This window comes from Panthera pardus, unplaced genomic scaffold, assembly GCF_024362965.1.
Source record: "Panthera pardus isolate Hobbes unplaced genomic scaffold, ASM2436296v1 HiC_scaffold_17, whole genome shotgun sequence".
Lineage (NCBI taxonomy): Eukaryota > Metazoa > Chordata > Mammalia > Carnivora > Felidae > Panthera > Panthera pardus.
In genome coordinates this window covers 32,061,541-32,084,712 of record NW_026526732.1, presented here as the reverse complement: position 1 = coordinate 32,084,712, position 23,172 = coordinate 32,061,541, and the positions used below count along the sequence as shown (strand labels likewise).

General features: G+C 42.0%; 2 long non-coding RNA genes across 2 annotated transcripts; both read right to left on the bottom strand.

Moving 5' to 3' along the window:
- Positions 1 to 8,872: 8,872 nt before the first annotated feature.
- LOC128777646 (uncharacterized) lies at positions 8,873 to 14,634 on the bottom strand. Its single transcript, XR_008422894.1, has 3 exons — positions 14,503 to 14,634; positions 12,243 to 12,683; positions 8,873 to 9,505 (listed from the first exon to the last, which is right to left on the bottom strand). It is a non-coding gene; the product is annotated as an uncharacterized LOC128777646 (long non-coding RNA).
- Positions 14,635 to 14,639: 5 nt separating this feature from the next.
- LOC128777647 (uncharacterized) lies at positions 14,640 to 15,640 on the bottom strand. Its single transcript, XR_008422895.1, has 3 exons — positions 15,366 to 15,640; positions 15,106 to 15,194; positions 14,640 to 14,672 (listed from the first exon to the last, which is right to left on the bottom strand). It is a non-coding gene; the product is annotated as an uncharacterized LOC128777647 (long non-coding RNA).
- Positions 15,641 to 23,172: the final 7,532 nt, after the last annotated feature.

Sequence of the window (23,172 nt, the reverse complement as noted above, 5' to 3'; positions counted from 1 at the left end):
TTGTAATGAGAAAAAGGAAACTATTTTCATATTTCAAATTGAAATTCTATTGTCTTGGTTCACCTGACTGTGCGAATAGAACCAAAAGAAAACATATGAGAATTTCCCTTTACTCTCCAGTACCCAATTCCAGGAAATGTACCAACTTTTATTATATTGAAATCAACAGAAACCCGGATTAAATGTTATCAAATGTGGTTAGCAATGGCTTTGCCTCATATGTGTATAAAGAATAAGGATTGTGGGTGTAAGTTATTTAAACAAGTGTTTCTATGTAACCTGAATGACAGTTTGAAATTCTTGCAGGATTAGGGAGAGTTTTGTATTAAAATAAATATAATTCTGCTTTAAAATATGTAAAGCACAAATTTTAAAGGGGAAAAGCACCCTAGAACAAAATCTCTAAGAATTTGTTTGCCCTCCCCAAGTCTTTATTTCTAATATCCATTGTTAATCTTCCTCCCCATTCCCATTATCAGAGTCCTAACTCTGTGGCCAAGCATTCCTCTTACTTACAGGGTTGATCCCACCCCTGACACGTTAATCTTCAATCAGTATTGCAAACCATTTAAGTTCCCTTAACCATTGCTCCCACTAACTAAAATTCTTCCTATATGTATAGCAAATCAAGGCAGACAACCAGAACTTTCCCCCACTTGGTGCCATTTTCTCTCTCCTGTTCTTAGCTCAGACCACTCTTCTTATTATGCTTTTTAATACACTCGCTACTGCTCTGATCCTGGAATGATGTCTCGCTAAATCCTGCCCCTTTGACTCAAGTCTTGTCATTCTTTGTTGCTCATTTCTTCTCTGAACTTTTAATGTGCTTATGGTCAGAAGCCACATTTTGTTAGTTGGTGTTTTCATGCCATATTCGACTGTCTCTTCCCCATAGCAGATCTTTTCTATTGCATAGCTTCGACTACCTGTTATGCTGTCTCTACCTTTAGCTCAAACTTTTCTCCTGAACTCCAGGCCTGTTTATCCAACAAGACAGAGACTTCCCTAAGTTCCCAGCAAGCATCAGCCCACTTGCCAGCATCTTAGCCTATCAACTCTGCCTCCCCTCCTGTCACTGTAAATGACTGCCCACGCCCCTTTCCGTCCTTGTGCAGCTGATCCCAAAGATATATCTTTAGGAATCCTTCTCGCTTACTCAGCATCAATTTCTGCCTATTGGGTGGTTATAATCAGCATACAAATACCCCATTATATCACCTATCTTAAAAAGGAACTCTCCTGATCTGACATTCCCTTACGGTTCCTGCCCCATTTCCCCGCTCCATTTTACAACGAAACTCCTTTACGGGCTTGTGCCCATTCTGTTTTAATTCCTTTCCTCCCACCGAGATTTTGCCCCCATGATTCCACCATCTCACCAAGCTCATCGTTGATCATCACGTGACTAAATCCATCGGTCAGTTTTCGGTCCCATCTGACTTGACTTATTAGCACACTTGCCATTACCTCATTCTCAATCTGCTTTCTCTCCCCAGGCTCTTCTGGGTTTCCTTTTCCTTCCTCCTTCTCAGTTTCTGCGCTTGTTTACTTTGGATGTTTTTGTGGATCTATTTGCCTTTTTCTGGTTGCTTCTTACCACCTCAGACCTCTTAACATTAGTGCATCCCGATCCCAATTTTTGGAAGTCTTCTGTTCCTATCTGCACTCGCTGCCTGGGTGATTACCTTCATTTCATGGCTTTCAACACCATAAATATATTTCAGTGATTTGCGGATTTATAACTTTTCGCTCAGACTTCTCCCCTGGACTCCAGATGCCCATGGCCCACAATGTCTGCTCAAAACCTGCATTTGGCTGCATAGACACATCAAATCAACACAAACAAAATTGAGCTTTTAGCCTTCCCCTCCTGCCGCTCCTACAATCTTTTGGATCTCAGTTAATGGCTTTTCGTCCTCTAGTTTTTCAGGCCAAAGCCTTTGGGGTTCTCCTTACTTCTCTCTTGGTCTCTCACTCTACACATGTTGCATCACGAGACCTTTTGCTATTGCAACCCCGGCCTGAGCCGCCATCATCTCTGGCCTGGATTACCCCAATAACTTCCTACCTGGTTTTGGTGTCTCTGCTTCTACTTCTGCTCGATAGCAATCCTATTAAAATGTAAAAACAACTGTGTCGGTCCTCTGCTCAAAATCCTTCAATGGCATCTCACTTCGTTCAGAGCAAAAAGCCAAGTTCTTGCCATGCTTACAAGCCCCACTATGATCCGGGCTCCTGTTACTCCTAACATCAACTCCTACTAACTTCCCCCAGGTTCCTGTGGCTCCAATTGTATTGGTCCCCTTGCTGCTCCTCAAGCATGTCGCGATGGGCTATTCTGCCGCCACTACCCTGAGAATTGTCTCCTACACGGCCACGCTGCATTTAGAATTTCTCTCTACTCCTTTCTACTCCATCCTGCAAACCGCTATCAATGATTTAAAGACTCTTTAGCTCACCATAATATTAGACTCTAAAATCTTTCAATGGGTTTTCTCTTAGCCTCAGGATACAGTCTACATTTTATTTGTGCTTCAGTGATCTGGTCCTTGGCTCATGTTCTTATTGTTTCCCCTTCCTCTTCCTCCTTTACCTACCCACCCCACCCCTCCAAATCTATTGGACTCTTTTTGCAACATGCTATTCTCCCATGTCTTTGTATGCATGGCTAAGTCTACCTGAATGCCGTTACTGACTTGCCCAGCTGGTCTCAGTCACCTTTCTTGTCTTCCAAGGTAAAATGGACTCCTTCCTGGCCCTGATATTGGTCACAGCATTATCATATTCTATGGCTTTTATTATAGCATTAAACGAGATGCTTGAAAATGCTTTAGCCCAGTGTGAAGCATTTTCTAAGTGTTCAAATTTGATTATGACTCTGCTAAAGAAAGACAGTGATGATAGTGATGTTCTGTTTCCTCTTCCCGACTGTGATCCTTAAGAAAAGAACTTTTGTTCTATCATCACCATCCAGCACAAGGCCTCCCTGACAGATAGTAAGCATCCAAAAAGCTCTTTGGCTTAAGATCAAAGAGACACATACAAGGACGTTCAGAGAAACTACTTAAAATAGGAATTAATAGTGGTAATAACTGTAATAAATAAATAAAAAAAATTCGAAAACCGAAGCATCTGTTGAACAAGCTAAACCACAGAAACAAGTTCAGGGACAAAGACTATTGAAAAATGATGACTTAGAGTGAGCTAAGGTTGCTTCTTGGTTCAGCTTGTTACTAAGAAATCACATAATCGCTTGCATGTGGCCGCAAAGCCTGTGTTCTCACAGATGTGCACCCAAAGTTCATGGCTTCCACAGACCTTGTGAAGTGAAGAACACAGCAGATCAGAGGAAGCCAGACAATGGGCCTATTGCTTTTTTACTGGTGGCTGGGGGAGCGGTCCTGACAGCATGCGTGGAACCACCACTGCCCCACTTCTGCACATTTTGTTTGTTGCTACATCATGGAGTTTACCCAAGATGTTAGTGCAGTCAGCCGGGCCGTGCTTGCCCTATTTATCAATAAGAGAAAGGACACATGAAGATTGTTTTCATCCAGGCACCAGACAAGGTGCAACTAGGGAAACAGAATCCACACCAGTTATTTTCAGAGAACATAAGGATTCGGTTAAAGAGGTATTTGATGATTGAAGCACATGAAAGGAACACCTAGGTAAAAAAGCAACTGCAAAAAGCAGCTACCACTCCTAGTGTTGGGGGGACAGAGGGAAGACAAGGTGTTAGGGGTGAGAAGCTTTCCAGAGGAGCCTGTGTTGCCGAGGCTCCAACCCCTGAGAAGGGTGTGCTCTCCAGCTGGAGCAGAGGAACAGATCCTGAGAGGACTGTCCCCAGGGAGCTAGAACTCACCTCTCTTGAGGGGACAATGGCTGGTGCTGGTAGTTTGGAAGAAAGGCAATGACACTGGTTCTGAAAGAATGGGAACAAATTGAAAACTGGAAGCACCTGCTATCGGAACAAACTACTGGTCTGCTGCCAGGCAGATGGGACAACACTGACTGGTGAGCAAACAGAAGGAGGTCCTGTCGCCCCTCCTCCAACCTTCTGTATTCCTTTAGCTCCCCCTCTGGGCAGAATCTAATAGAGAGCCAGGCGGCCAAGGAGAAACATACTTGCCTAGTCCTAGCCCAGCATCACAAAGAAGAATACTGAAGGGTAGGTTTGGAGCTGAAAGACAATAGCTCAATAACGAACACATTCACGTAACTGTACACCATACAGCAGTGAAAATGGGTGAAATTAGACTGATGCTTATTTACATGGATTAAGCTCACAATTTCTTATATAGAAATATATATAGAAATCAGAAATATGCAATACATTTGCATGCAATAAATCTGCATATATACAAAGTTCAAAAAGATGCAAAAAGTACCAAGTAGGAATAAGTACATGTGTAATAAACAACCAGGATGTCCTGGGAATGATCTAGAAAAATCTTAAGGTAGTTATGTCCCAAGAAAGGACCAGAATGTGATTGGAAGGGAATACAAGGGGTGCCTTCTTCGTGACACAAACTGAACAGCAGATCCACAGGTGATTGCTATGCAATCCTTTATACACCTCTGTGTGTCACATTGTCGTAATACGTTCTTAAATAACTTGCAATATGCGTTTTTTTTTTTTAATAAGTGAATGTGTCCAGGGGCCCCTGGGTGGCTCAGTCAGTTAAGCTTCTGACTTCGGCTCAGGTCATGGTCTTACGGTTTGTGAGTTCGAGCCCCACGTCGGGCTCTGTGCTGACAGCTCAGAGCCTGGAGCCTGCTCAGATTCTGTGTCTCCCTCTCTCTCTGACCCTCCCCTGCTGGCGCGCATGCTCTCTCTCTCTCCCAAGAATAAATAAACATTAAAAAATTAAAAAAAAATCTATGGCTTCCAAAAGGAAGATCTTTCCCAACTCTGCTCCCATATCATAATGGTAAACTTTGGGAGAGGATGGTGCATAGATACCACCGACTGTGAATAGAAATCTTCTAAAAACAGGGGCGCCTGGGTGGCTCAGTCGGTTGAGCGTCCGACTTCGGCTCAGGTCACGATCTCGCGGTCCGTGAGTTCGGGCCCCGAGTCGGGCTCTGGGCTGATGGCTCAGAGCCTGGAGCCTGCTTCCGATTCTGTGTCTCCCTCTCTCTCTGACCCTCCCCCGTTCATGCTGTGTCTCTCTCTGTCTCAAAAATAAATAAACTTACAAAAATAAAAAATAAAAAATAAAAAATAAAAAAAGAAATCTTCTAAAAACAAAAATGAAACCAACGCTGCCAGATTCCCCATCAGAACTGAGCATGTGATCATGTCACCATATTAGTTACATTGAGATAGCACACAGGCTTCTAGTTACGCTGAATACTCAAGCACTTTCCCTATGCTCTACTGGAGAAAATTACAAAGGTCTCATTTCAAGGGAACTTTGAATATAATGGAATTATTTGTTACCATTGTGAATAATTAAACCAAATATAAAAATCTTTGTATTTGGTAGTTTCTGGAAGGTAGGCTGACATGACTTGTGTTGGTCACAAGAAAATGAATCCCCATTCCCACAGCCTAAGCCACATGGAATTCAATAGCTGTCCAATGGGACAAGACATTCATCCAAACTATGGGAAACAGTATGGTATCCACATGAAAATCTTCCACCAGGGTCACAGCAGAATCATGGAAAACTATATTAAAGCATATGAAAATACCACCCTTCAAAGATGGTGTCGAAAGTCACTATCTCGGGGCGCCTGGGTGGCTCAGTCGGTTGAGCGTCCGACTTCAGCTCAGGTCACGATCTCACGGTTCGTGAGTTCGAGCCCCGCGTCAGGCTCTGGGCTGATGGCTCAGAGCCTGGAGCCTGCTTCCAATTCTGTGTCTCCCTCTCTCTCTGCCCCTCCCCCATTCATGCTCTGTCTCTCTCTGTCTCAAAAATAAATAAACATCAAAAAAAAAAAAAATTAAAAAAAAAAAAAAAAGAAAGTCACTATCTCTGACATTTTAGGGGCATCAAACAGGCTCAGAATAGAGGTGGTACTGTTACAAAGCTAAAGGACAAAGTCAGAAAAACCTTGTTTCTTGAAGGCATAATTCACAGAAACCCTCCAAAGTTAGTAATAAGTTTGGCTATAGTCAATGGTAGGCACCCTATAGGAAGTGTATGAATCTGGTGATTGGAAGTAGATTTCCAAGGAAAACAGGGGAAAATGCAGTTTCTCTCTTTCTGTCTCTGTTTCTGTCCCATGCCCCCCACCTTATCCTTACTCCTTCCTCCCAGTTAGGAGCCAAATACCTTCCTATGAATCCTGAAGATTATGAGCTTCTTGAAACCTGAAGAACTTTTTTTATGTTTCCAGGTATCAGGGATTCAAAGAAGAATAGTGCATGTTATTGTCCTGAACAGTAAGTATCTGCTAATCAGATGAGGGATAACACCTCCCTCTTTACCATATGTTCCATCCAAAGTAATTTTAGAGACTCTTATCCAGCTTTCAAAATTGCTCTTGAAACTAAACATTTTATTCAACTCTCTTTTATTCCTTCCAGGTAAACTTCAAAAACTAACCTAGTTTAACACAGTAGTCAGGGTCAACAGTTTAATAAAATGGTCTGCAACATAGGGAATGCCAAAGGTTAGGAATGAGACTATTAAAATGTCTCCCTACATTTATTGTCTATATAAAAAAATATAAAAAGAAAGTGAAATTTACTAGCATTTTAAGAATTGATGGACAAAGGTACTCTTAATAGGTCCATGTGTCGGAGGTCATGGGTCACAAATGGTCTCCAAGGTACCCTGAGGGGAGAACGATCCTTAATTTACACAGGATGACTGCAGATTCCTCACTAGCTCGTCCACATTCACTGCACTGTGCCATCCTGCAGTTTACATGGGCCTGGTTAAGTGGCTTAACCAACTAGGCTACCATTTTAACTAAATCAACATTTACAGAATAGAATAGCTTAAAATGATTCTTGCAAAGAAAGTGCGTTAAAAAATGATACTAATGCGAACAGTCTCAAAAAAAAAAAAAAAAAAAAAGAACAGCTGACATTTCTATTCCTGGTATGAGACACATTTTTGAGGAGAATATGAAAGTTTACTTGTATATGAAAAGAAATTGTCAAAACCCACAAAGCTATGAGGAAAGGTTTTGGAAGTTTTGTGTTTTACTTATAAATGCAAAAATAAATAAATATATACATACCGAGGACTCATTAAAAAATTTTCTTTTTCCAGTAGGGATATATGATCAAAACATTTGAAAATCATTGGTTCAATATCATTCCTTTTGGCTGATATCTACATTTTAACTGGAACTTCCAGGAGACAATTTCTCTACTCAAAAGATTCCGAGGCTACAATTTAAGATGCTTAGAAAAAATATAGGGAGGAAGAAGGCCGTTCACACTGATATGTACATCACATCGCCATTGAAGTATAAAATGTAGTATACTTCCCTACCCCCATTTAGTATAAAATTATGCCATAGGGTTATTTTAGTCTTGAAACTCAGACTTTAATGTAGAAATTTTAGGATTTGACCTTAAACCTGTAAAAGGGTAATTAAATGAACTGGTACAGAAAATAAACAGAAAGATGATTTTTGTGATTTGAAAGATAATAAGGAATTTAACTTCCATGAAACTGATTCATACAGTTTGGAAACATCTTTGTATCCTTTTGATATTAAGTTGTATCCAGATTATAGTCAACTTACTGTCTTTTGTATCAATATTAAAATGATTTGTTTTCTTATATGCCAAAAAAATCTCAATCCTGGAATATTACACCTTTCTAATAGATCTTTGCCTACATTTTGTTCCCGAGTACTTTTTTTCTAAAATGCCATTTTCTTTAATTGCTCACTTAAAAAAAAAATCTCTAGCATTGTCGTATTATAGAGGTAATGAAGATCAAACTTTTTTTAATGTTTATTTATTTTTGAGAGGGAGATTGAGAATGAGCAGGGGAGGGGCAGAGAGAGAGGGAGACATAGAATCAAAGCGGGCTCCAGGCTCTGAGCTGTCAGCACAACGCCCGATGCAGGGTTCGAACTCAAGAACCGCGAGATCATGACCTGAGTCGAAGTCAGATGCTTAACCGACTGAGCCACCCAGGTGCCCCAAGATCAAGCTCAAACACAGCACTGACCACTCTCACAGCAGGGCTCCATTTTACATATCCCCTCCCTATTACTTATGGTCATGTGCCACCAAGTCCCCCCTCAGGAGGACATGTGGAGTCATGGGGACTACATGACTTTTTGTTCCCAATATTTGCCAAGACATAGAATTGTTCTTGGCCAGGTCGATGAGTCTTGCTTGTACTGGTGTGTGACCAAATCTAAATGAAATTTTAATTGAAACATTTCAATAAGTTAGACAGAGACAGATAAATACTGTATGATAGCACTTATATGTGGAATCTAGCAAAGCTGAACTCATAAAAGAAGAAGAAGAATGGTGATCACCGGGGGCTTGGGGGAAGGAGGAATTGGGGATACCATTTAGGGGTGCAGAGTTGCAGCTAGCAGATAAATATGTCCTGGAGATTCAACGCACTGCATAGTGATTAGAGTTAACAACATTAACCTAAAAGAGTATTTTATTCCGTTCATCCAGAAACAAACAGTAGTGAGAATCGAAGTGCGAGTCAATTTACAAGCCAATATAAAAACGATTCATGAAAAAGATCATCATTAAAAGCCATAAGTTAAACTTCATGATTTTTTTTTTTTTACATCAGAGCTACTGCTCTGGCAATTCCTTATTCACTCTCCTGGGTCATTGGCTGTCTCCTCTCTACTGGATCATTCCACTGGCATGCAAATGTGCTCTAGTACTTAAAAAAAAATAATAATAATTAAAAACCTCTCCTGAATCCACATGTCCCTCTAAATACTGCTCCATTGCTCAGCTCCCTCTTCTAGCAAAGCTCATAGAAAGAGTTGTCCGTCTGGCTGTTTCCAGCTTGTTCTCTCTCATTCTTTCTTGAGGCATTCAAATCAGCTTCCGTTTCTATCATCCCACCTGACAACTCTTACCGATGCCAACGATGACCTCCACATCTTACCTGATGTCATCCTACTTGTCTGCAACACTTGACACAGTTAATGACACCCTCTTCCCAGAAACACTTTCACCCTGCTGATTGGACCCCGCTCTCTCCTTCTCCTGCTCAATGGCCGCTCTTCTCACACTCCTTTGCTGGTTCTTCCTCACCCCTTCTGAGTCTAAACATCGGAGTTTCCTAGATCTCAAGCCTTAGGTCTCTTCCCTTCTGTAACTCACTCCATAGGTGAACCATCATGGTGCTAAAAATCATCTGTGTGCTGACCCTGGGTTTTCTATCTCAGTCCTGACTTTGTCCTTCCATGCCAGACTTGTATATGCAACTGGCAGGCTTACATCTCCGCCTGGATGTTGAAAGGGCAGCTTACACGTAAGGTGCACAAAATTGGCTTCCTAATTGGCATCCCAGACTTGCTGTTCCTTCAGTGCTCTGTATATCTGTAAATGGCAATTCCGTGTCTCCATTTGCTCAGGCCGAAAATGGGAGTCACCCCTGACGCTTGCCTTTCTCTCATACCCCCACAACAAATCCGGCAACAAATCCTAGCACCTTGACATCTAAAATATATCTATTCTGATCACCACACAACATTCTGAATAGTAATGAGTCTGTTTACCTCTACCTTCTCTCGCTAAATATTCATAAGTCATGGGGGGTGGGGCATAACCTTCATTTACTAAGCGCTATATCTCCTATTTCTAGAATAATATCTGGCACATCATAGATGCTCGATAAATAATGGCTGAATGAGTGAAAATTAAGTGAATTCAATGTGACTATCCTGGATGACGATGCAAACCCATTTTCTGTCAAAATGCATTCCTTCTACTGTAGGGCTGTGACAGAGCTCTTTACCAACCATACGTAACATCCTTTCCCCCAAACGTCACTAGTTTCCATAGCTATTGTGATCTTTGAGTAGTCCATAACTTTACAACATGTGTTGTTGTTTTTAATTTTTTTTATGTTTATTTATTTTTGAGAGGGAGAGAGACAGAGCACAAGCAGGGGAGGGGCAGAGAGAGTATGAGCTGTCAGCGCAGAGCCCTATGCGGGGCTCGAACTCACGCACCACGAGTTCGTGACCAGAGCTGAAGTCAGACGCTTAACCGACTGAGCCATCCAGATGCCCCCAATAACATGTAGTTGTTGTTGTTGTTGTTGTTGTTTTCAATTTTTTTTTAACGCTTATTTATTCTTGAGAGACAGAGAGAGACAAAGCACGAGTGGGGGAGGGGCAGAGAGAGAGGGAGACGAAGAATCTGAAGCAGGATCAAAGCTCTGAGCTGTCAGCATGTAGCAGGATACTCCCAGGGAGCCGTGACATACAACACGGAGGCTTTTCTTTCCAGGAAGCAACTTTATTCCCCCTCGGCATGACTCAGTGGGGTTCCCACGGAGGAACTGAGCCCAGAATGACACATGGCATAGTTTTCTATATATTTTTTGCTACTCTGTCTCCCATATATGGTAACACACAAAAGTGCAGTTTGATCAGGTCTTGTTACAAGGTTGTGAGGAATGTTATGTATGAGGATAGCCAGGTTGCCTTGAGTTTTTTTTTTTTTTCCTTTCCTTAGGGAGGGGACCCTACCACAAGCACAGAGCCCCATATGGGGCTTGAACCCAGGAACCATGAAAACATGACCTGAGCCGAAGTGGGATGCTTTAACCAACTGAGGCACCCAGGCACCCCCAACGTATGTTGAAAAACAAAGGAGTTGTCCCAATTTTCAAAACTTCTATGCAGAAAGACTGTCTAGCTATTGACCTCTTTTCTGGAACAAAAGAAAATTTACAAACACCACAGACAGCATCAACTCAGGACAAGAAGGATGGAGAGATTAACTGTCTTTAATCATGTCACCCAATATTTTCTTCTTTGTGTCTCTTTAGAGCTAAGAAAAGCTGTTTTCTGGTAACCCTTATATAAATGTCAGAAGAGCCAGGCATCCTAAAAAAAAGTATGGTATTCATAATCCTCTAGTAAAACCAAAAAAATGGCGGATAAATGTTTAATAAACTGAATCTGAGGTAAAAGAGGGAGAAAAAATATGAGAGAGTAAGAGAGAGGATTTGACAGGAGAGAGAGAGTGCCAAAATAGAAATGTGTGACCTATACCTCAGTAATTTAATTTTCAAGTCTTATTAGACAGTAAGATTCATACATTAAATATGCACTTATATATATTAAATATTTTATATTAGAAAGTCTCTAGATTATTTTTCCTCAAGAAAATTAGCTTTATGAGCCTAGGAAAACACTAAGTTTCAAAGCATAAGGTCTTATGATTCATGAGAATGTACATAGTAAGCTCTTTCTGCCTGAGAAGTAGATTCTGGAACAGAAAGACTCCATAAGATTGAAGTTTCATAATTCCTTTTTTAATGTTTATTCATTTTTTGAGAGAGAGAGAGAGAGGCAGAGAGAGGGAGACACAGAAACTGAAGCAGCCTCCAGGATCTGAACTCTCAGCACCGAGCTCAATGCGGGGCCCGAACTCAAACCATGAGATCATGACCTGAGCCGAAGTGGGACGCTTAACCAACTGAGCCACCCAGATGCCCCCGAAGTATGGTACTTTCAATGGAGACCTTGGGCTACTTCCCAAATACAACCCACTGTCTACTTCAGAAATTAATTTATTACTTGACTCCATGAGATTCTCTTCCCCTTAGCTTCTAATCCTAGCAATAAATATCTTGTTTACATATTTTCTCCAAATTTAATAAAACTATTCATTTATAAATGATTATTAAATGGTATCTAAGCGCAAATTTTTTAAGCAAACGCCAAGATAAAAATAACAATATCGTATGCCACATCTGTGACAATTCAGGATTTATCATGTCGCTGTGGTGAACATGCGCATTTTAGAGAATTGCAGCATTTTTTGCACAAACAATGAGGATATTTAAAATATCTTCCTGGGCACCTCGGTGGCTCAGTTGGTTAAGCGTCCAACTCTCGGTCTTGGCTCAGGTCATGATCTCACGGTGGGTGGGATTAAGTGCTGTGGTGGGCTTCGTGCTGACAGCATGGAACCTGCTTGGGATTCCCTCTCCCTCTCTCTCTGCCCCTCCGCTGTTCCCGTGCATACGTGCTCATGCTCTAAATAAATAAATAAATAAATAAATAAATAAACATTTTTTTTAAGTTTAATAAATATATACCTCTGGGTGTTTTGACATGTAATCCAATTCACCTGAGGGGCCGGGATATCCTTCAGATAAAGAGAAATGGTTTCCCTGGAAAATTTCCATCCATAAAGCACATCTTCTGGAGTCACAGTCATTTGAGCATTCCGCTTAAAGTAAGCGAAATCAAAATTATTTCTTCATATGTCACATAGTTCAACACTCCATTCTTCTACTCGCTCTCCTTACCTGCTTAGCTGAGTGCTTAATTGCTCTGTCTAGAAACCTATATTCTCGTTCATAAGGAACAGGGCATTGTCCTGGGAAACAAGCGTTTCTGTCTTATTTGGCAATATAACAGCGTGTTCATATACCGCGACTGGAAAAGCACCCAAGGCACTGATGTGCAGGATGATTAGGGCAAAAATTGCCACGGAGATTTGAAGAGAAGTGATCGTAGCCAACATCTAGTGAGCTCTGAAAGTGAAAGCAACATTCATTCAGTACTTCTAGAGAGGGAAGCATTTATATCACATAAAACTAACTTCCAGCTAACAGACTTTTCTTTTATAATCTTAGGAATATTATACCTAGCTACTTTTGTGGAAAAAAAAAAAACACATTTCAGTTCAATGAATACAATCAGAAACTATTACAAGGATTGCACAATATGTACTATTGATAAGATTTGATATCGAATTAAAAAAACACAAAATTCAAATATAAGCCCACTGTACCCTTTTATTGATAGAAAGAAAATAAATTAACTCTCGTGAAAAATCATAATACGATAAACATTTCATTTATTAAATTACAAAACCTTTTTTTTCTGCTCTATTAAATGATTTACATCATGTATATTTTTAGAAGAGGAGAACAATTTTAAAATATTTGCTACTAGGAAAATGCACTACGGTACAACATCGGGAAGAAAATTCACCCAAATTGACACTCTGGCTTACTTATTAAAGACTAAGAATGTGTGCTCCATAAAAGCATGATTTTGTGTCTATTTTATTCACTGCCAAATCCTCAGTGCCCAAAGCGTGAATCGTGTAGGTGAGGTTCTCTGGTGTTAGGCCAGAGGAGAAATCAAGGTCAATGCTTAGCTGGACCCAGCCCTAGGAGAACTAAACTTACTTCTTCCTTGCCTCCCTCTCTCTTTCCATTCTGCCCTCCCTCCCTTCTGTCCCCCCTTCCTATTTCCTTCCTTCCTCCCTCTCTCCTTCCCTTCCTCCCTCCCTTCCTCCCTCCCCAACCTTCCTTCCTTCACCTCCTTCCTCGCTCCTTTCCTCTTTCCCTCCCTCCCTCCCTCCCTTCCTTCCCTCCTTCCAAAGTACATACAAGGGAAGAAGTATCTCAGGCCAGTCATCATAAAGATAATCTCTGTTATAACTCAGAGAAGACATAACTTTCATTTTCTCAAAGATAAATTAATCACATAATAGAATTTTAAGAATATGCTTTTCCTAGGACATCCATATTCTCACTCCCCTGCTCCCAATTCTACCATGCAAGAGGTTTTTCCAGTTGTTTTAGGGTTTGTTGTTGTTGTTGTTGTTTTAAAAAATCTGGGCCTCTTAGTAAAAGCCATTCAAATATTTTTGTAGAGTAGCAACAAATAAATTATTCTGTGCTTTCCCTCATACGGAGATAAAATTCTTGGTAAAGGAAAGGCCTAAGGGCTATAAACAAGTCTGCTCATATTTTCTGCTTTGAATAGAATTTTCTATTTAAGAAATAACTTCTTAAATAGAACAATACAAATAATTTTGAGAAAAATGGTCAAGCCCTTTAGTGGACAATGTGAAGGGAGAGATATGTTTGTGAATTTTTAGCAGATTGTACAATAGATTACTAGTATGTGATTGTACTGTATATATAGTTTGTCCACAGTTATTATATTAATATAGGTAATTGGTATATACTCTATCTCTATACAGTAGATTTTGAGTGCCTTTAGAGTTTAGAGAGCATATAAACCAAATGCCCACACTTTATAGGACAAGAATCTGAGGCACAGAGAAGCAGAGTAACTTAGAGACGGGTGTGCAACTTCTCATTCCTGATTCCAGAATCTTCTCCTTATATCCAAGAGATCATGCTCTGTGCTCTGATTTAATGTCTGCATCCCAGGGTCTGAGCCCCGGAGCCTTTTAAAGAACTCAATTCAAAGTGATCCTTAAGGAAATCTCACATGAATCTGCTAAGTGCTAGATGGGCACTTGTGGTCAATGCCTAGTGAAGACCCTTAAGCTTTTCCATCTCTCCAAGAACTATTGGGATCATGACCTACCTTCATGTGACTGAACTCACTAACTAATAATATTTCATTATCTCCTTTGCTTAGAAGTAGTCAGGTAAGCTGGCAAAGATAAGCTACAACCTTTTCTTTTTGAGGCTAGGAGCAGAAACAGCCATATCTGTCTTTCACCCCAGTTCCCTGGACGATGTTCTTCCTTGTGGCTATGCGAGAGAGAAATGGTGTTAAATAGGGTTTTCGGCTGCAGGGGGAAAGGGGCAACGGCTTCTGATGTGAAGCCGAGAGGATGACCGAGTTGCCTCTTTTCTCTGCAGCCTTTCAAAATTGTCTCATTACAATTGAGGTGTAACAAAAGCAAAGGCATGGAAAACAGCAATTAAAACATAGAAAGATCCTTGAGATAGAAAGGAAAAGTGAATCATCTTTACAAACATTTGCTATTGAGACAGCTGCTATTGCTTGAAATCTTCAGAAGTAAAAGATTCAAGACATAGAACTTCCAGAGTTCCCATTTTAATGTTCATTAAAGTGATTGATTAAATAAAGCTTAACTTCTTTAGTTTAGCTTAGTTATAAAATAACGTTACCTGTCACAGGAGCACGGATGAATCATAATTTACTGCTAAGAGTGCCTACCTTCTGATTTACCATTTTGTGATTAACGGTCTTAGTTGCAAGGGTGAAAAGTTACAATCGATTCAAAATTATTTGGTCAAGGAGTCACTCTAAAAAAACATACAAAAAATAATTGTGAATCTGGTTGTCTCTAAGAACGGTGCTCAGTTGGGGCTAGGTTTCACATCTGTAATAAGGGAAAAGAATCGAAGCGCAGTTTCTGCTTTGCACTCCCCTTCTTTGAACCTCTGTCTCTCACCTAAGAGTTCAGGTTATCATACCTGCTCTACCGCCTTCACAAGGTTATTCGGAGAGCCAAAGACACAGGAAAGTCCTCCGTAAGATTACGATGGGATCACAAGCATTAACAAAAAGGAGCACCAATGTAGCAATGCAACGATCCTGACTACTCAGTGTTCTTTGTTAAATTCACAGAGCTACTGCTGTTCAGTTAAACACATCTATGCCGTTCAGGGTGCTGTGCTGGGAAACAGCTGGGAACAGGTTGTGGACAGAATATCAAGCCAAGGCAGGAACAGCAGATGCACAACGGGGGGGGGGGGGGGGGGGGGGGAGGGGAGGGGGGAGGAGGGAGGCGGCGGGGAGGGGGCTCTCGTCAGAGGCACAGCAAAGGCACCAAGACAGGAAGGAGGGAGCAGCTCCGGGCTCTGACATGGGCTACAGGACTGGTCTGGCCTCTCTCCCAGATACGAGATGATAATAAGTGAGTTAAGAAATAAAGGGTTGGAAACAGCATGTACAATTTTTGACAGCATTTCCTCCTAGGCAGCCAGGATGACACATCAAAATAGGAAGCAAGAAAAACAGAAAACTCGGGCCCTTCTTGTAAAACGATTTTCTCTGGATAGCGCATGCCAAGAAAAGAAGACGACAAAGATCCCGTACCCCCAAAAAAGGAACATGGAGTTAAAGAACGTTTCTGTCCTGCCCCCCACCCCCACTCCACCCCCTGGATTCTTGGCCCGCGTCCTTTGCAAGACAGTTTGAATCAGCCTCCGTGAAAGGGAAGGTCTTTTTTTGAGCAGAACCAGCCTGAACTTGACCAGAGCCGGTCTGAACTTCAACCGGTGCTCCTCTGCCCTGGCCTGGCGTGGGCGTTCTCTTCAGCCCGGCAATGCAACTGAAGCCAAGACAGGATCTGAGATCATAATGACGCACGACAGCCTCCTGCTCCCCGCATGCCCTGCTGGTTGGACAGAGCTAAACCACAGGAAGGTGCCACTAGCCAACTGGTTTTGGCCTACAACAGCAGCCTGCCCGGCTCCTTTCTGTTCTCGGAAGTTTAGGATGGAGGTGTGCTGAGCCGCAGAGAATAGGTAGCATGCTCCCATTCGGAGGGCCCCGACTTCCTCAGAAGAAAAACAGTACTGAGCTCTCTTATTGATGTCACTTGCAGATTGCTAACTTTTGCTATGATCCAACTCTGCCAAAAGTTCATCGCATTCACCAGCAGAGACCTGTAAAAACTCTTTGGTTGGTGCTATAGACTGAATGTCTGTGTGCCCCCCCCCGCCACTCCCCCCTGCCTCCCACATTCATATGTGGAATCTTGATCCCCAGTACGATGGTGGTAGGGGGTGGAACCTTTGGGAGGTGATTGCATCATGAGGGTGAAGTCCTCACCAATGGGAGGTCTGCAGTTATAAAAGAGACCCCAGAGAGCTCCCTTGCCCCTTCTGCCCTGTGAGGACACGGTGAGAAGTTGGCAGTTTGCAGCCAGGAAGCAGGTTCTCACCAGACCTGAAATCTGCGGGGGCCTTGTTCTTGGACTTCCCGGTCTCCGGAACTGTGAGAAATAAATTTCTGTTGCTTATAAGCCATCCAGTCTACCGTATTCTTTATAGCAGCCTGAACTGACCAACACAGCTGGATTCAAGGTCAGGGTGACTGCTGCAAATCCAAAGGAAATGGATCAAAGTCATTTGTTTAATTGATGAGGCAGGTGAAGAAGCATGCATTTAAAAGGATATGATATTTGGGGTGCCTGGGTGGCTCAGTTGGTTGAGCACCCAACTTTGGCTCTGGTCATGATCTCGATCTCGTGTTCATGGGCTGGAGCCCCTGCATCGGGCTCTGTGCTGACAGCTCAGAGCCTGGGGCCTGCTTTGGATTCTGCGTCCCCCACCTCTTTCTGCCCCTCCCCTGCTCAAGCTCTCTCTCTGTCTCTCAAAAAATAAAATAAAATGTTAAAAAAAAATTTTTTTAAGAAAGAAAGGATATGATACAAAAACAAAAGTGAAATCTCAGACACTTGCAGAGGAAAAAGATAGATGAAAAGAGAAAACTGTCCATCAAGCTGCAGTACATTTATCGTTTTGTTGAGTCATATGAAAGCACCACACTAATCTATCATAATTCACCTTGTTCTTTTTCAGTGAGCAAAGACATAGAAAAGCATGTCGGAGGGGCGCCTGGGTGGCTTGGTCGGTTAAGCGTCCGACTTCGGCGCAGGTCATGATCTCACGGTCCTTGAGTTCGAGCCCCGCGTCGGGCTCTCTGCTGACAGCTCAGAGCCTAGAGCCTGTTTCAGATTCTGTGTCTTCCTCTCTCTCTGCCCCTCCCCTGTTCATGCTCTGTCTCTCTCTGTCTCAAAAATAAATAAAAATGTTAAAAAAAAAAAAAAAAAAGAAAAGAAAAGCATGTCTGAGGCCCAAGATAACTAGTTACAGGTTCTGTCGAAGTGAAGCCCTCTGTTCCCCTGGATCCCATCTGCTTCTTTTTTTCCAAAGCCGGTGGTTCCTCCAATCACCCCTTTCAGTTTTGTTTTACTTTCCAGAGGATTCTGCCCTCCTACTCAGGGACCAGGAGAGGGAGTATTTGTTTTATCTAGCCTGACAACTCTGATTCTGGGGTTTTCTTTCAAGCCATCGGAGGCCAGGTTTACACTGGCACGATGGGACTGCATGATTTCTACTGAACGAAGGCCAAATGGCCAGGAGAAGTAACAGGGCAACAGCAGCTGGGAATTTCTCTCTCTGGGCCTAAGCTGACTCTTAAGTTCATGTCATATTCTTTTTTTTTTAGCACATTATTCTTCTATTATCACACAGATCTACTCTAGAACTTTCCTCGGGGTGGAGATGACTACATTCTGTATGGTCCTGCGTCTAATTACTGCTAACTTCGGTGACGTGAATTTTCCTCACTACAGTTATGAGTCGTGATGGTATTGAGTAACGGTTAAGGAAGCCAGAGGCTTGAGTCACTTTCTAGCTGTGCAACCGTGAGCAAGTTATGTGCCACAGTTTTCTTCATCTGCAAAATAGTGATGGACTAAGTGATTTTTGCTGTTATTATTACTGCCTCAGGTCTACAAGACAGAGGCTTCATTCTGAGGGCAAGGCCCAGCGCATCTATGACCCACATCTTTAACTCTTGCTGATCAGTGGGCCACCTATCCCTGACTAATAACTGGTTAAAAGAACATGAACTAATCCACATTCTCTATTTTCTCATTGTTCCGTCTCTTTCCACAAAGTCCTTCTTTGTTCCATCTCTTCTGCGTCAGCCTGACCAGAATGGTTTCTCCTGAACTTATTCAAGTCTATTCCTACTAGATAATCTGGATGGCTTTCCTTCTAACACGACCAGAGACTCTCCCTCTGATCAATAGCCCTCTATCCTTATTTCTTGCCTCGTTCTTTTGTTTAAACCTCACACGCAGAGAGAAAAACAGCTTACCAACAAGCTGGATTACTCAGGCGTCGCTGTGGGGAATTGAAAAATGGCCCCGCCACTCTAGAAAACAGGTTGGCAGTTTCTTAAAAAGAAACTATCCACTGCCTGGCCCCCTCTGGGATGACAGGCAAATCAGGGAGGCAGGGCAGGGTCACTGTGCCTCCTCTAGCCTCGTGTTCCCTGCTCTGGAAAAGGAGACAGGACAGCGTGGAGAATTTAGAGACCCCAATTTAGAAATGCTTTAGGAGATGTTTCTTCAGTTTCTTATGGGCCACACCAGTAACTAAAGTGACCATGTGCCAAGACAGAGAAAAAAAAGCTGCAGGTTTGTGTTTGTCTGCTTTGAACACCCAGAATCCCAATCTTATGTCATAGCCCTGCTACACGGAATTCATTTACATGGGTGATCAATTAATGTGCAATATCTGCTTGGGAGTTCTCGCTCTTCTGAACCCACTAAACGTGGTCTTGAAAGCCGTGTGAAGATAAATTCACTAGCTACAGAAATGAAGATGTTGTCAGCAGATCTTACTGTTCTAGGCAGGTTTTTTTTTTTTTTTTTTTTTCCAATTAATAATGCTGCTTTACCTCAAGAATATGTTTTCTTTAAAAAAATGTGCATGGGGCGCCTGGGTGGCGCAGTCGGTTAAGCGTCCGACTTCAGCCAGGTCACGATCTCGCGGTCCGTGAGTTCGAGCCCCGCGTCAGGCTCTGGGCTGATGGCTCGGAGCCTGGAGCCTGTTTCCGATTCTGTGTCTCCCTCTCTCTCTGCCCCTCCCCCGTTCATGCTCTGTCTCTCTCTGTCCCAAAAATAAATAAAAAACGTTGAAAAAAAAAAAAATGTGCAGCGGCGTGCATGTAATCCAATGTGGCAGCCACCTTACCATGAGATGACCGGGTTGCTTCCTCACAGACATCCTTGTTGCCTCCCCACCATGTTCTGGATCCGGGGAATGGATCTCTTAGGAATGGACTCATCGGCAACCAAGTGACTCTGATTTTTATCACACAAATAGAAGAGGCAAAAGCCAACCAGTAACAGTGATAGAACAGAAAACAATAGGGAAATGAGTATAGCCCAAAGTTCTCCAAGTGTACAAAGAAAAGGTATTAAGTTTCTCAGGATCCACATAAGAGTGAAAACATATGGTATCTGTCTTTCTCCGTATGACTTATTTCACTTAGCATAACACTCTTTCCAGTTCCATTCACGTTGCTACAAAAGGCCATATTTCATGGGGGAGGGGAAGGGAAAGAAAAGTTAGAGAGGGAAGGAGGCAAACCATAAGAGACTCTTAAAAACTGAGAACAAACTGAGGGTTGATGGGGGTGGGATGGAGGGGAGGGTGGGTGATGGGTACTGAGGAGGGCACTTTTTGGGATGAGCACTGGGTGTTGTATGGAAATCAATTTGATAATAAATTTCATATAAAAAAAATAAAAGAAAAGGTATTAGTATTATGTTTAAATGAAGTATTTATCTACACTGGTTTTCTCTTAAAAGCAAAAAGAAAGCTCTATCTGAATTCATCCAACAACTGATCTTGTATCCGTCACTTTTAAAATACATAATAATGTGACAGCTAATTTGGTATTCAAATTTATCTTGAATGACAAAAACTTAAAACCGATTGTTTTTGTATTTGTATTTGTCACACTATTGTTGAACCATTGTCAACAAGAAATACACTTTGTTTTACTACTGATGACGAAATCACACTAAACTGTAAATCAAAAGTTATTATCATGCTTCCCTAGATCATTCCCTATAACTCAAACTATAAATACGCTGGGATTAGAAGTGAAGCTGTGAATTTTCTGAAGGAAACTAGGGCAAATATTTCAAAGTTGCAAGTTTTCCTAATGAAGACTAAATAAGCAGACTTCAGTTTCTTTTCATACCTTAGACAGGTATTTTTTCAGTCTAACTATGTTGTTTCTGAGATGTACTCTTCTGTGCATGTATCTCATAAACTGAGGACATATGACAGTGATACCAAAGGAAAGGTAACTGTCATAGTAGTCATTTTTGGATCATTCCCTTTTGATACGATTGTATGTAAATAGAGATACCTGCTTCTTTATTTCTCATTTATTAACTGTATTTAATAAAAATTAGTTGGCTATGCAGTATTATTACCCACTTCTTTTGCCACCTAGATTTAAGAGGGTATATTTAACATATTGAATCTCGATAAATTAATAAACAAGTAAATAGAATATTACATTAAGGTATGATATTTAACATGTATTGTCTAAATCAAATTTCCTATGTAAATAAGTGGGTTATTTGGGGCAAAAATGAAGTATCATACAACCCAGCAGTTGTATTCCTGGGCATTTATCCCAGAGACGTAAAGATTTGTGTTCACAAAAAAGAACCCTGCAAGTGAATGTTCATAGCATAGTTTATTTGTGTTTATAATCATAAAATGGAAACAATCCAGATGTTCTTAAGTGGATGAGTAAACATACTGCATATCCATACCATGGAATGCTACTCATCAATATACAGAAATTAACTACCAATATGTACACGATCTAAAGAGCATTTGGCTGAATGAGAAAAAACAATCCCAAAAGGTAACATACTATAGGATTCCATTTGAACACGTTCTTGAAATGATGAAATTATAGAACTGGGGAACAGAGTAGTGCTTGCCTAGGATTAAGGAGGGGGTGAGGGTGAGAAGGAAGCGGATATGCCTATAAAAGGACAACATGAAGGACGGGACTGTTGTGTATCTTGACCGCATCTTGGTTTTAATATTGTACCGTCCTGTTGCAAGATGTCACCACTGGGGGAACCTGGGTATGGAGCAAACCTGGTCTCCGTATTATTTCTGTGTATTATTTCAACCGCATGTGAACCAGCAATTATCAAGGCGAAAAAAAAAAAAGTTTCAGAAAAACGATTTGTGAATTTTTATTTGCCCTTCTTATTTTATTTTCCATTTGGATTAATTTGCATGTCTATACGTATATATGATACCTTTTATTTATTATTCTACATTCGGTCTCATTTAAAAAAAAAAAAAAAAGGTTTCTTTTAAGCTGGGTGTCTTTGTTACATTTAGAGGCATACAGATCTATAAAAATATAAACACACATACAGTGATTTCCCTGAGAGTTTTGACCCACCTTTTCATCAAAGTTCCTCTCTCTTTTCTCATGGTTTTAAATTTTTGTCATCTATTTTAGCACCTGCAAAATCATAAAATGAGGAAGTAGCAAACGTGTTTTTGCACAAAGTGTCTGTAAATACACAGGTAGACGGCGGCAGGTATTGGAAGCATCGAGTTTGGGAAGGGGGGGCAGAAACCTCTCGCCAGAAAGCCTGGAATCTTTGCGGTGACGGTCAACAGCGCTGGTGGCCCGGAGCCATGTGGCATGCGAGCCCCGCGAGCCCGGTCGCAGTGCCCCAGCTGGGAGCTGCAGGATCCATCGCCACAGTGATTTAATAGCGGCCCCGTGCGGCAGCGGCGGGAACTGCAGGTGTTTCGCGGCAAACTGGGCCCCTGGGCCCACGCTGGGGTGCAGCGGGTCAGGGGCACACTCCATCCCTGTTCCACTCCGGGAAGTGGGGCACAGGGGGCTGGGTGACCAGCCACTCCTTCTCACATGCACTGGACCACCCTCTGGAGTGCCCACAACGGAGGACTTCGGGGGAGAAGGGCAATGAAGATTTCCGCAATGAAAGCCAATTTTCCAACACGTGGTTGCTCTCCATCATCCCCATCTCCATCATCCTTTTAATTTTCTTTTCTTTTTTTTTTTTCGCTCCGGTGGTGTTGTTACAGGGCATCCCACCCTGGGTTATTTTTCCCCTTCAGGATTTGATTTGCTCCTATTCTTCCCCATCTCACTAAGAGGCACTCTCATCCACCCACATACATCCTCAAGCCAAAACCTTGAGTCACCCCTAAATTCCTCTCTCCCCTCCTTCTACATGAGCAGGTCCTGTTGGCTCCCCTTCCAAACACATCTTTTATGCTACATCTCCACCACCACCTCCATGGTCCAAACTACTCATGTCTCTCTCTCTGTCTCCAAGCTCCCGTAGATCTCCCTCCATCTTTGCTAGACAATGGCCCTCCTGAAACATGAATCAAATTCTGGCATCCCCTGTTGAGAAGCTAGTTCCTTCCTACCTTCCTAACATCCTCTGTTTACTAGATTTCAGCCACATGGGCCACAGTGTCATCTTTGACCATGACAAACCCTTTGGCACGGGCTAGGGAAGGCTCTCCCTCCGGATGACTGCCTTATTCTCATCCTTCGGGTCTCAGTTCAAATGTCTCACCTCCATGGAGAGGCCTTATCTAAATTAGAACCCCACACCTAATGACTCCAGCCACTTTCTCTTTCCTATCACCATGTTTTCCCCTT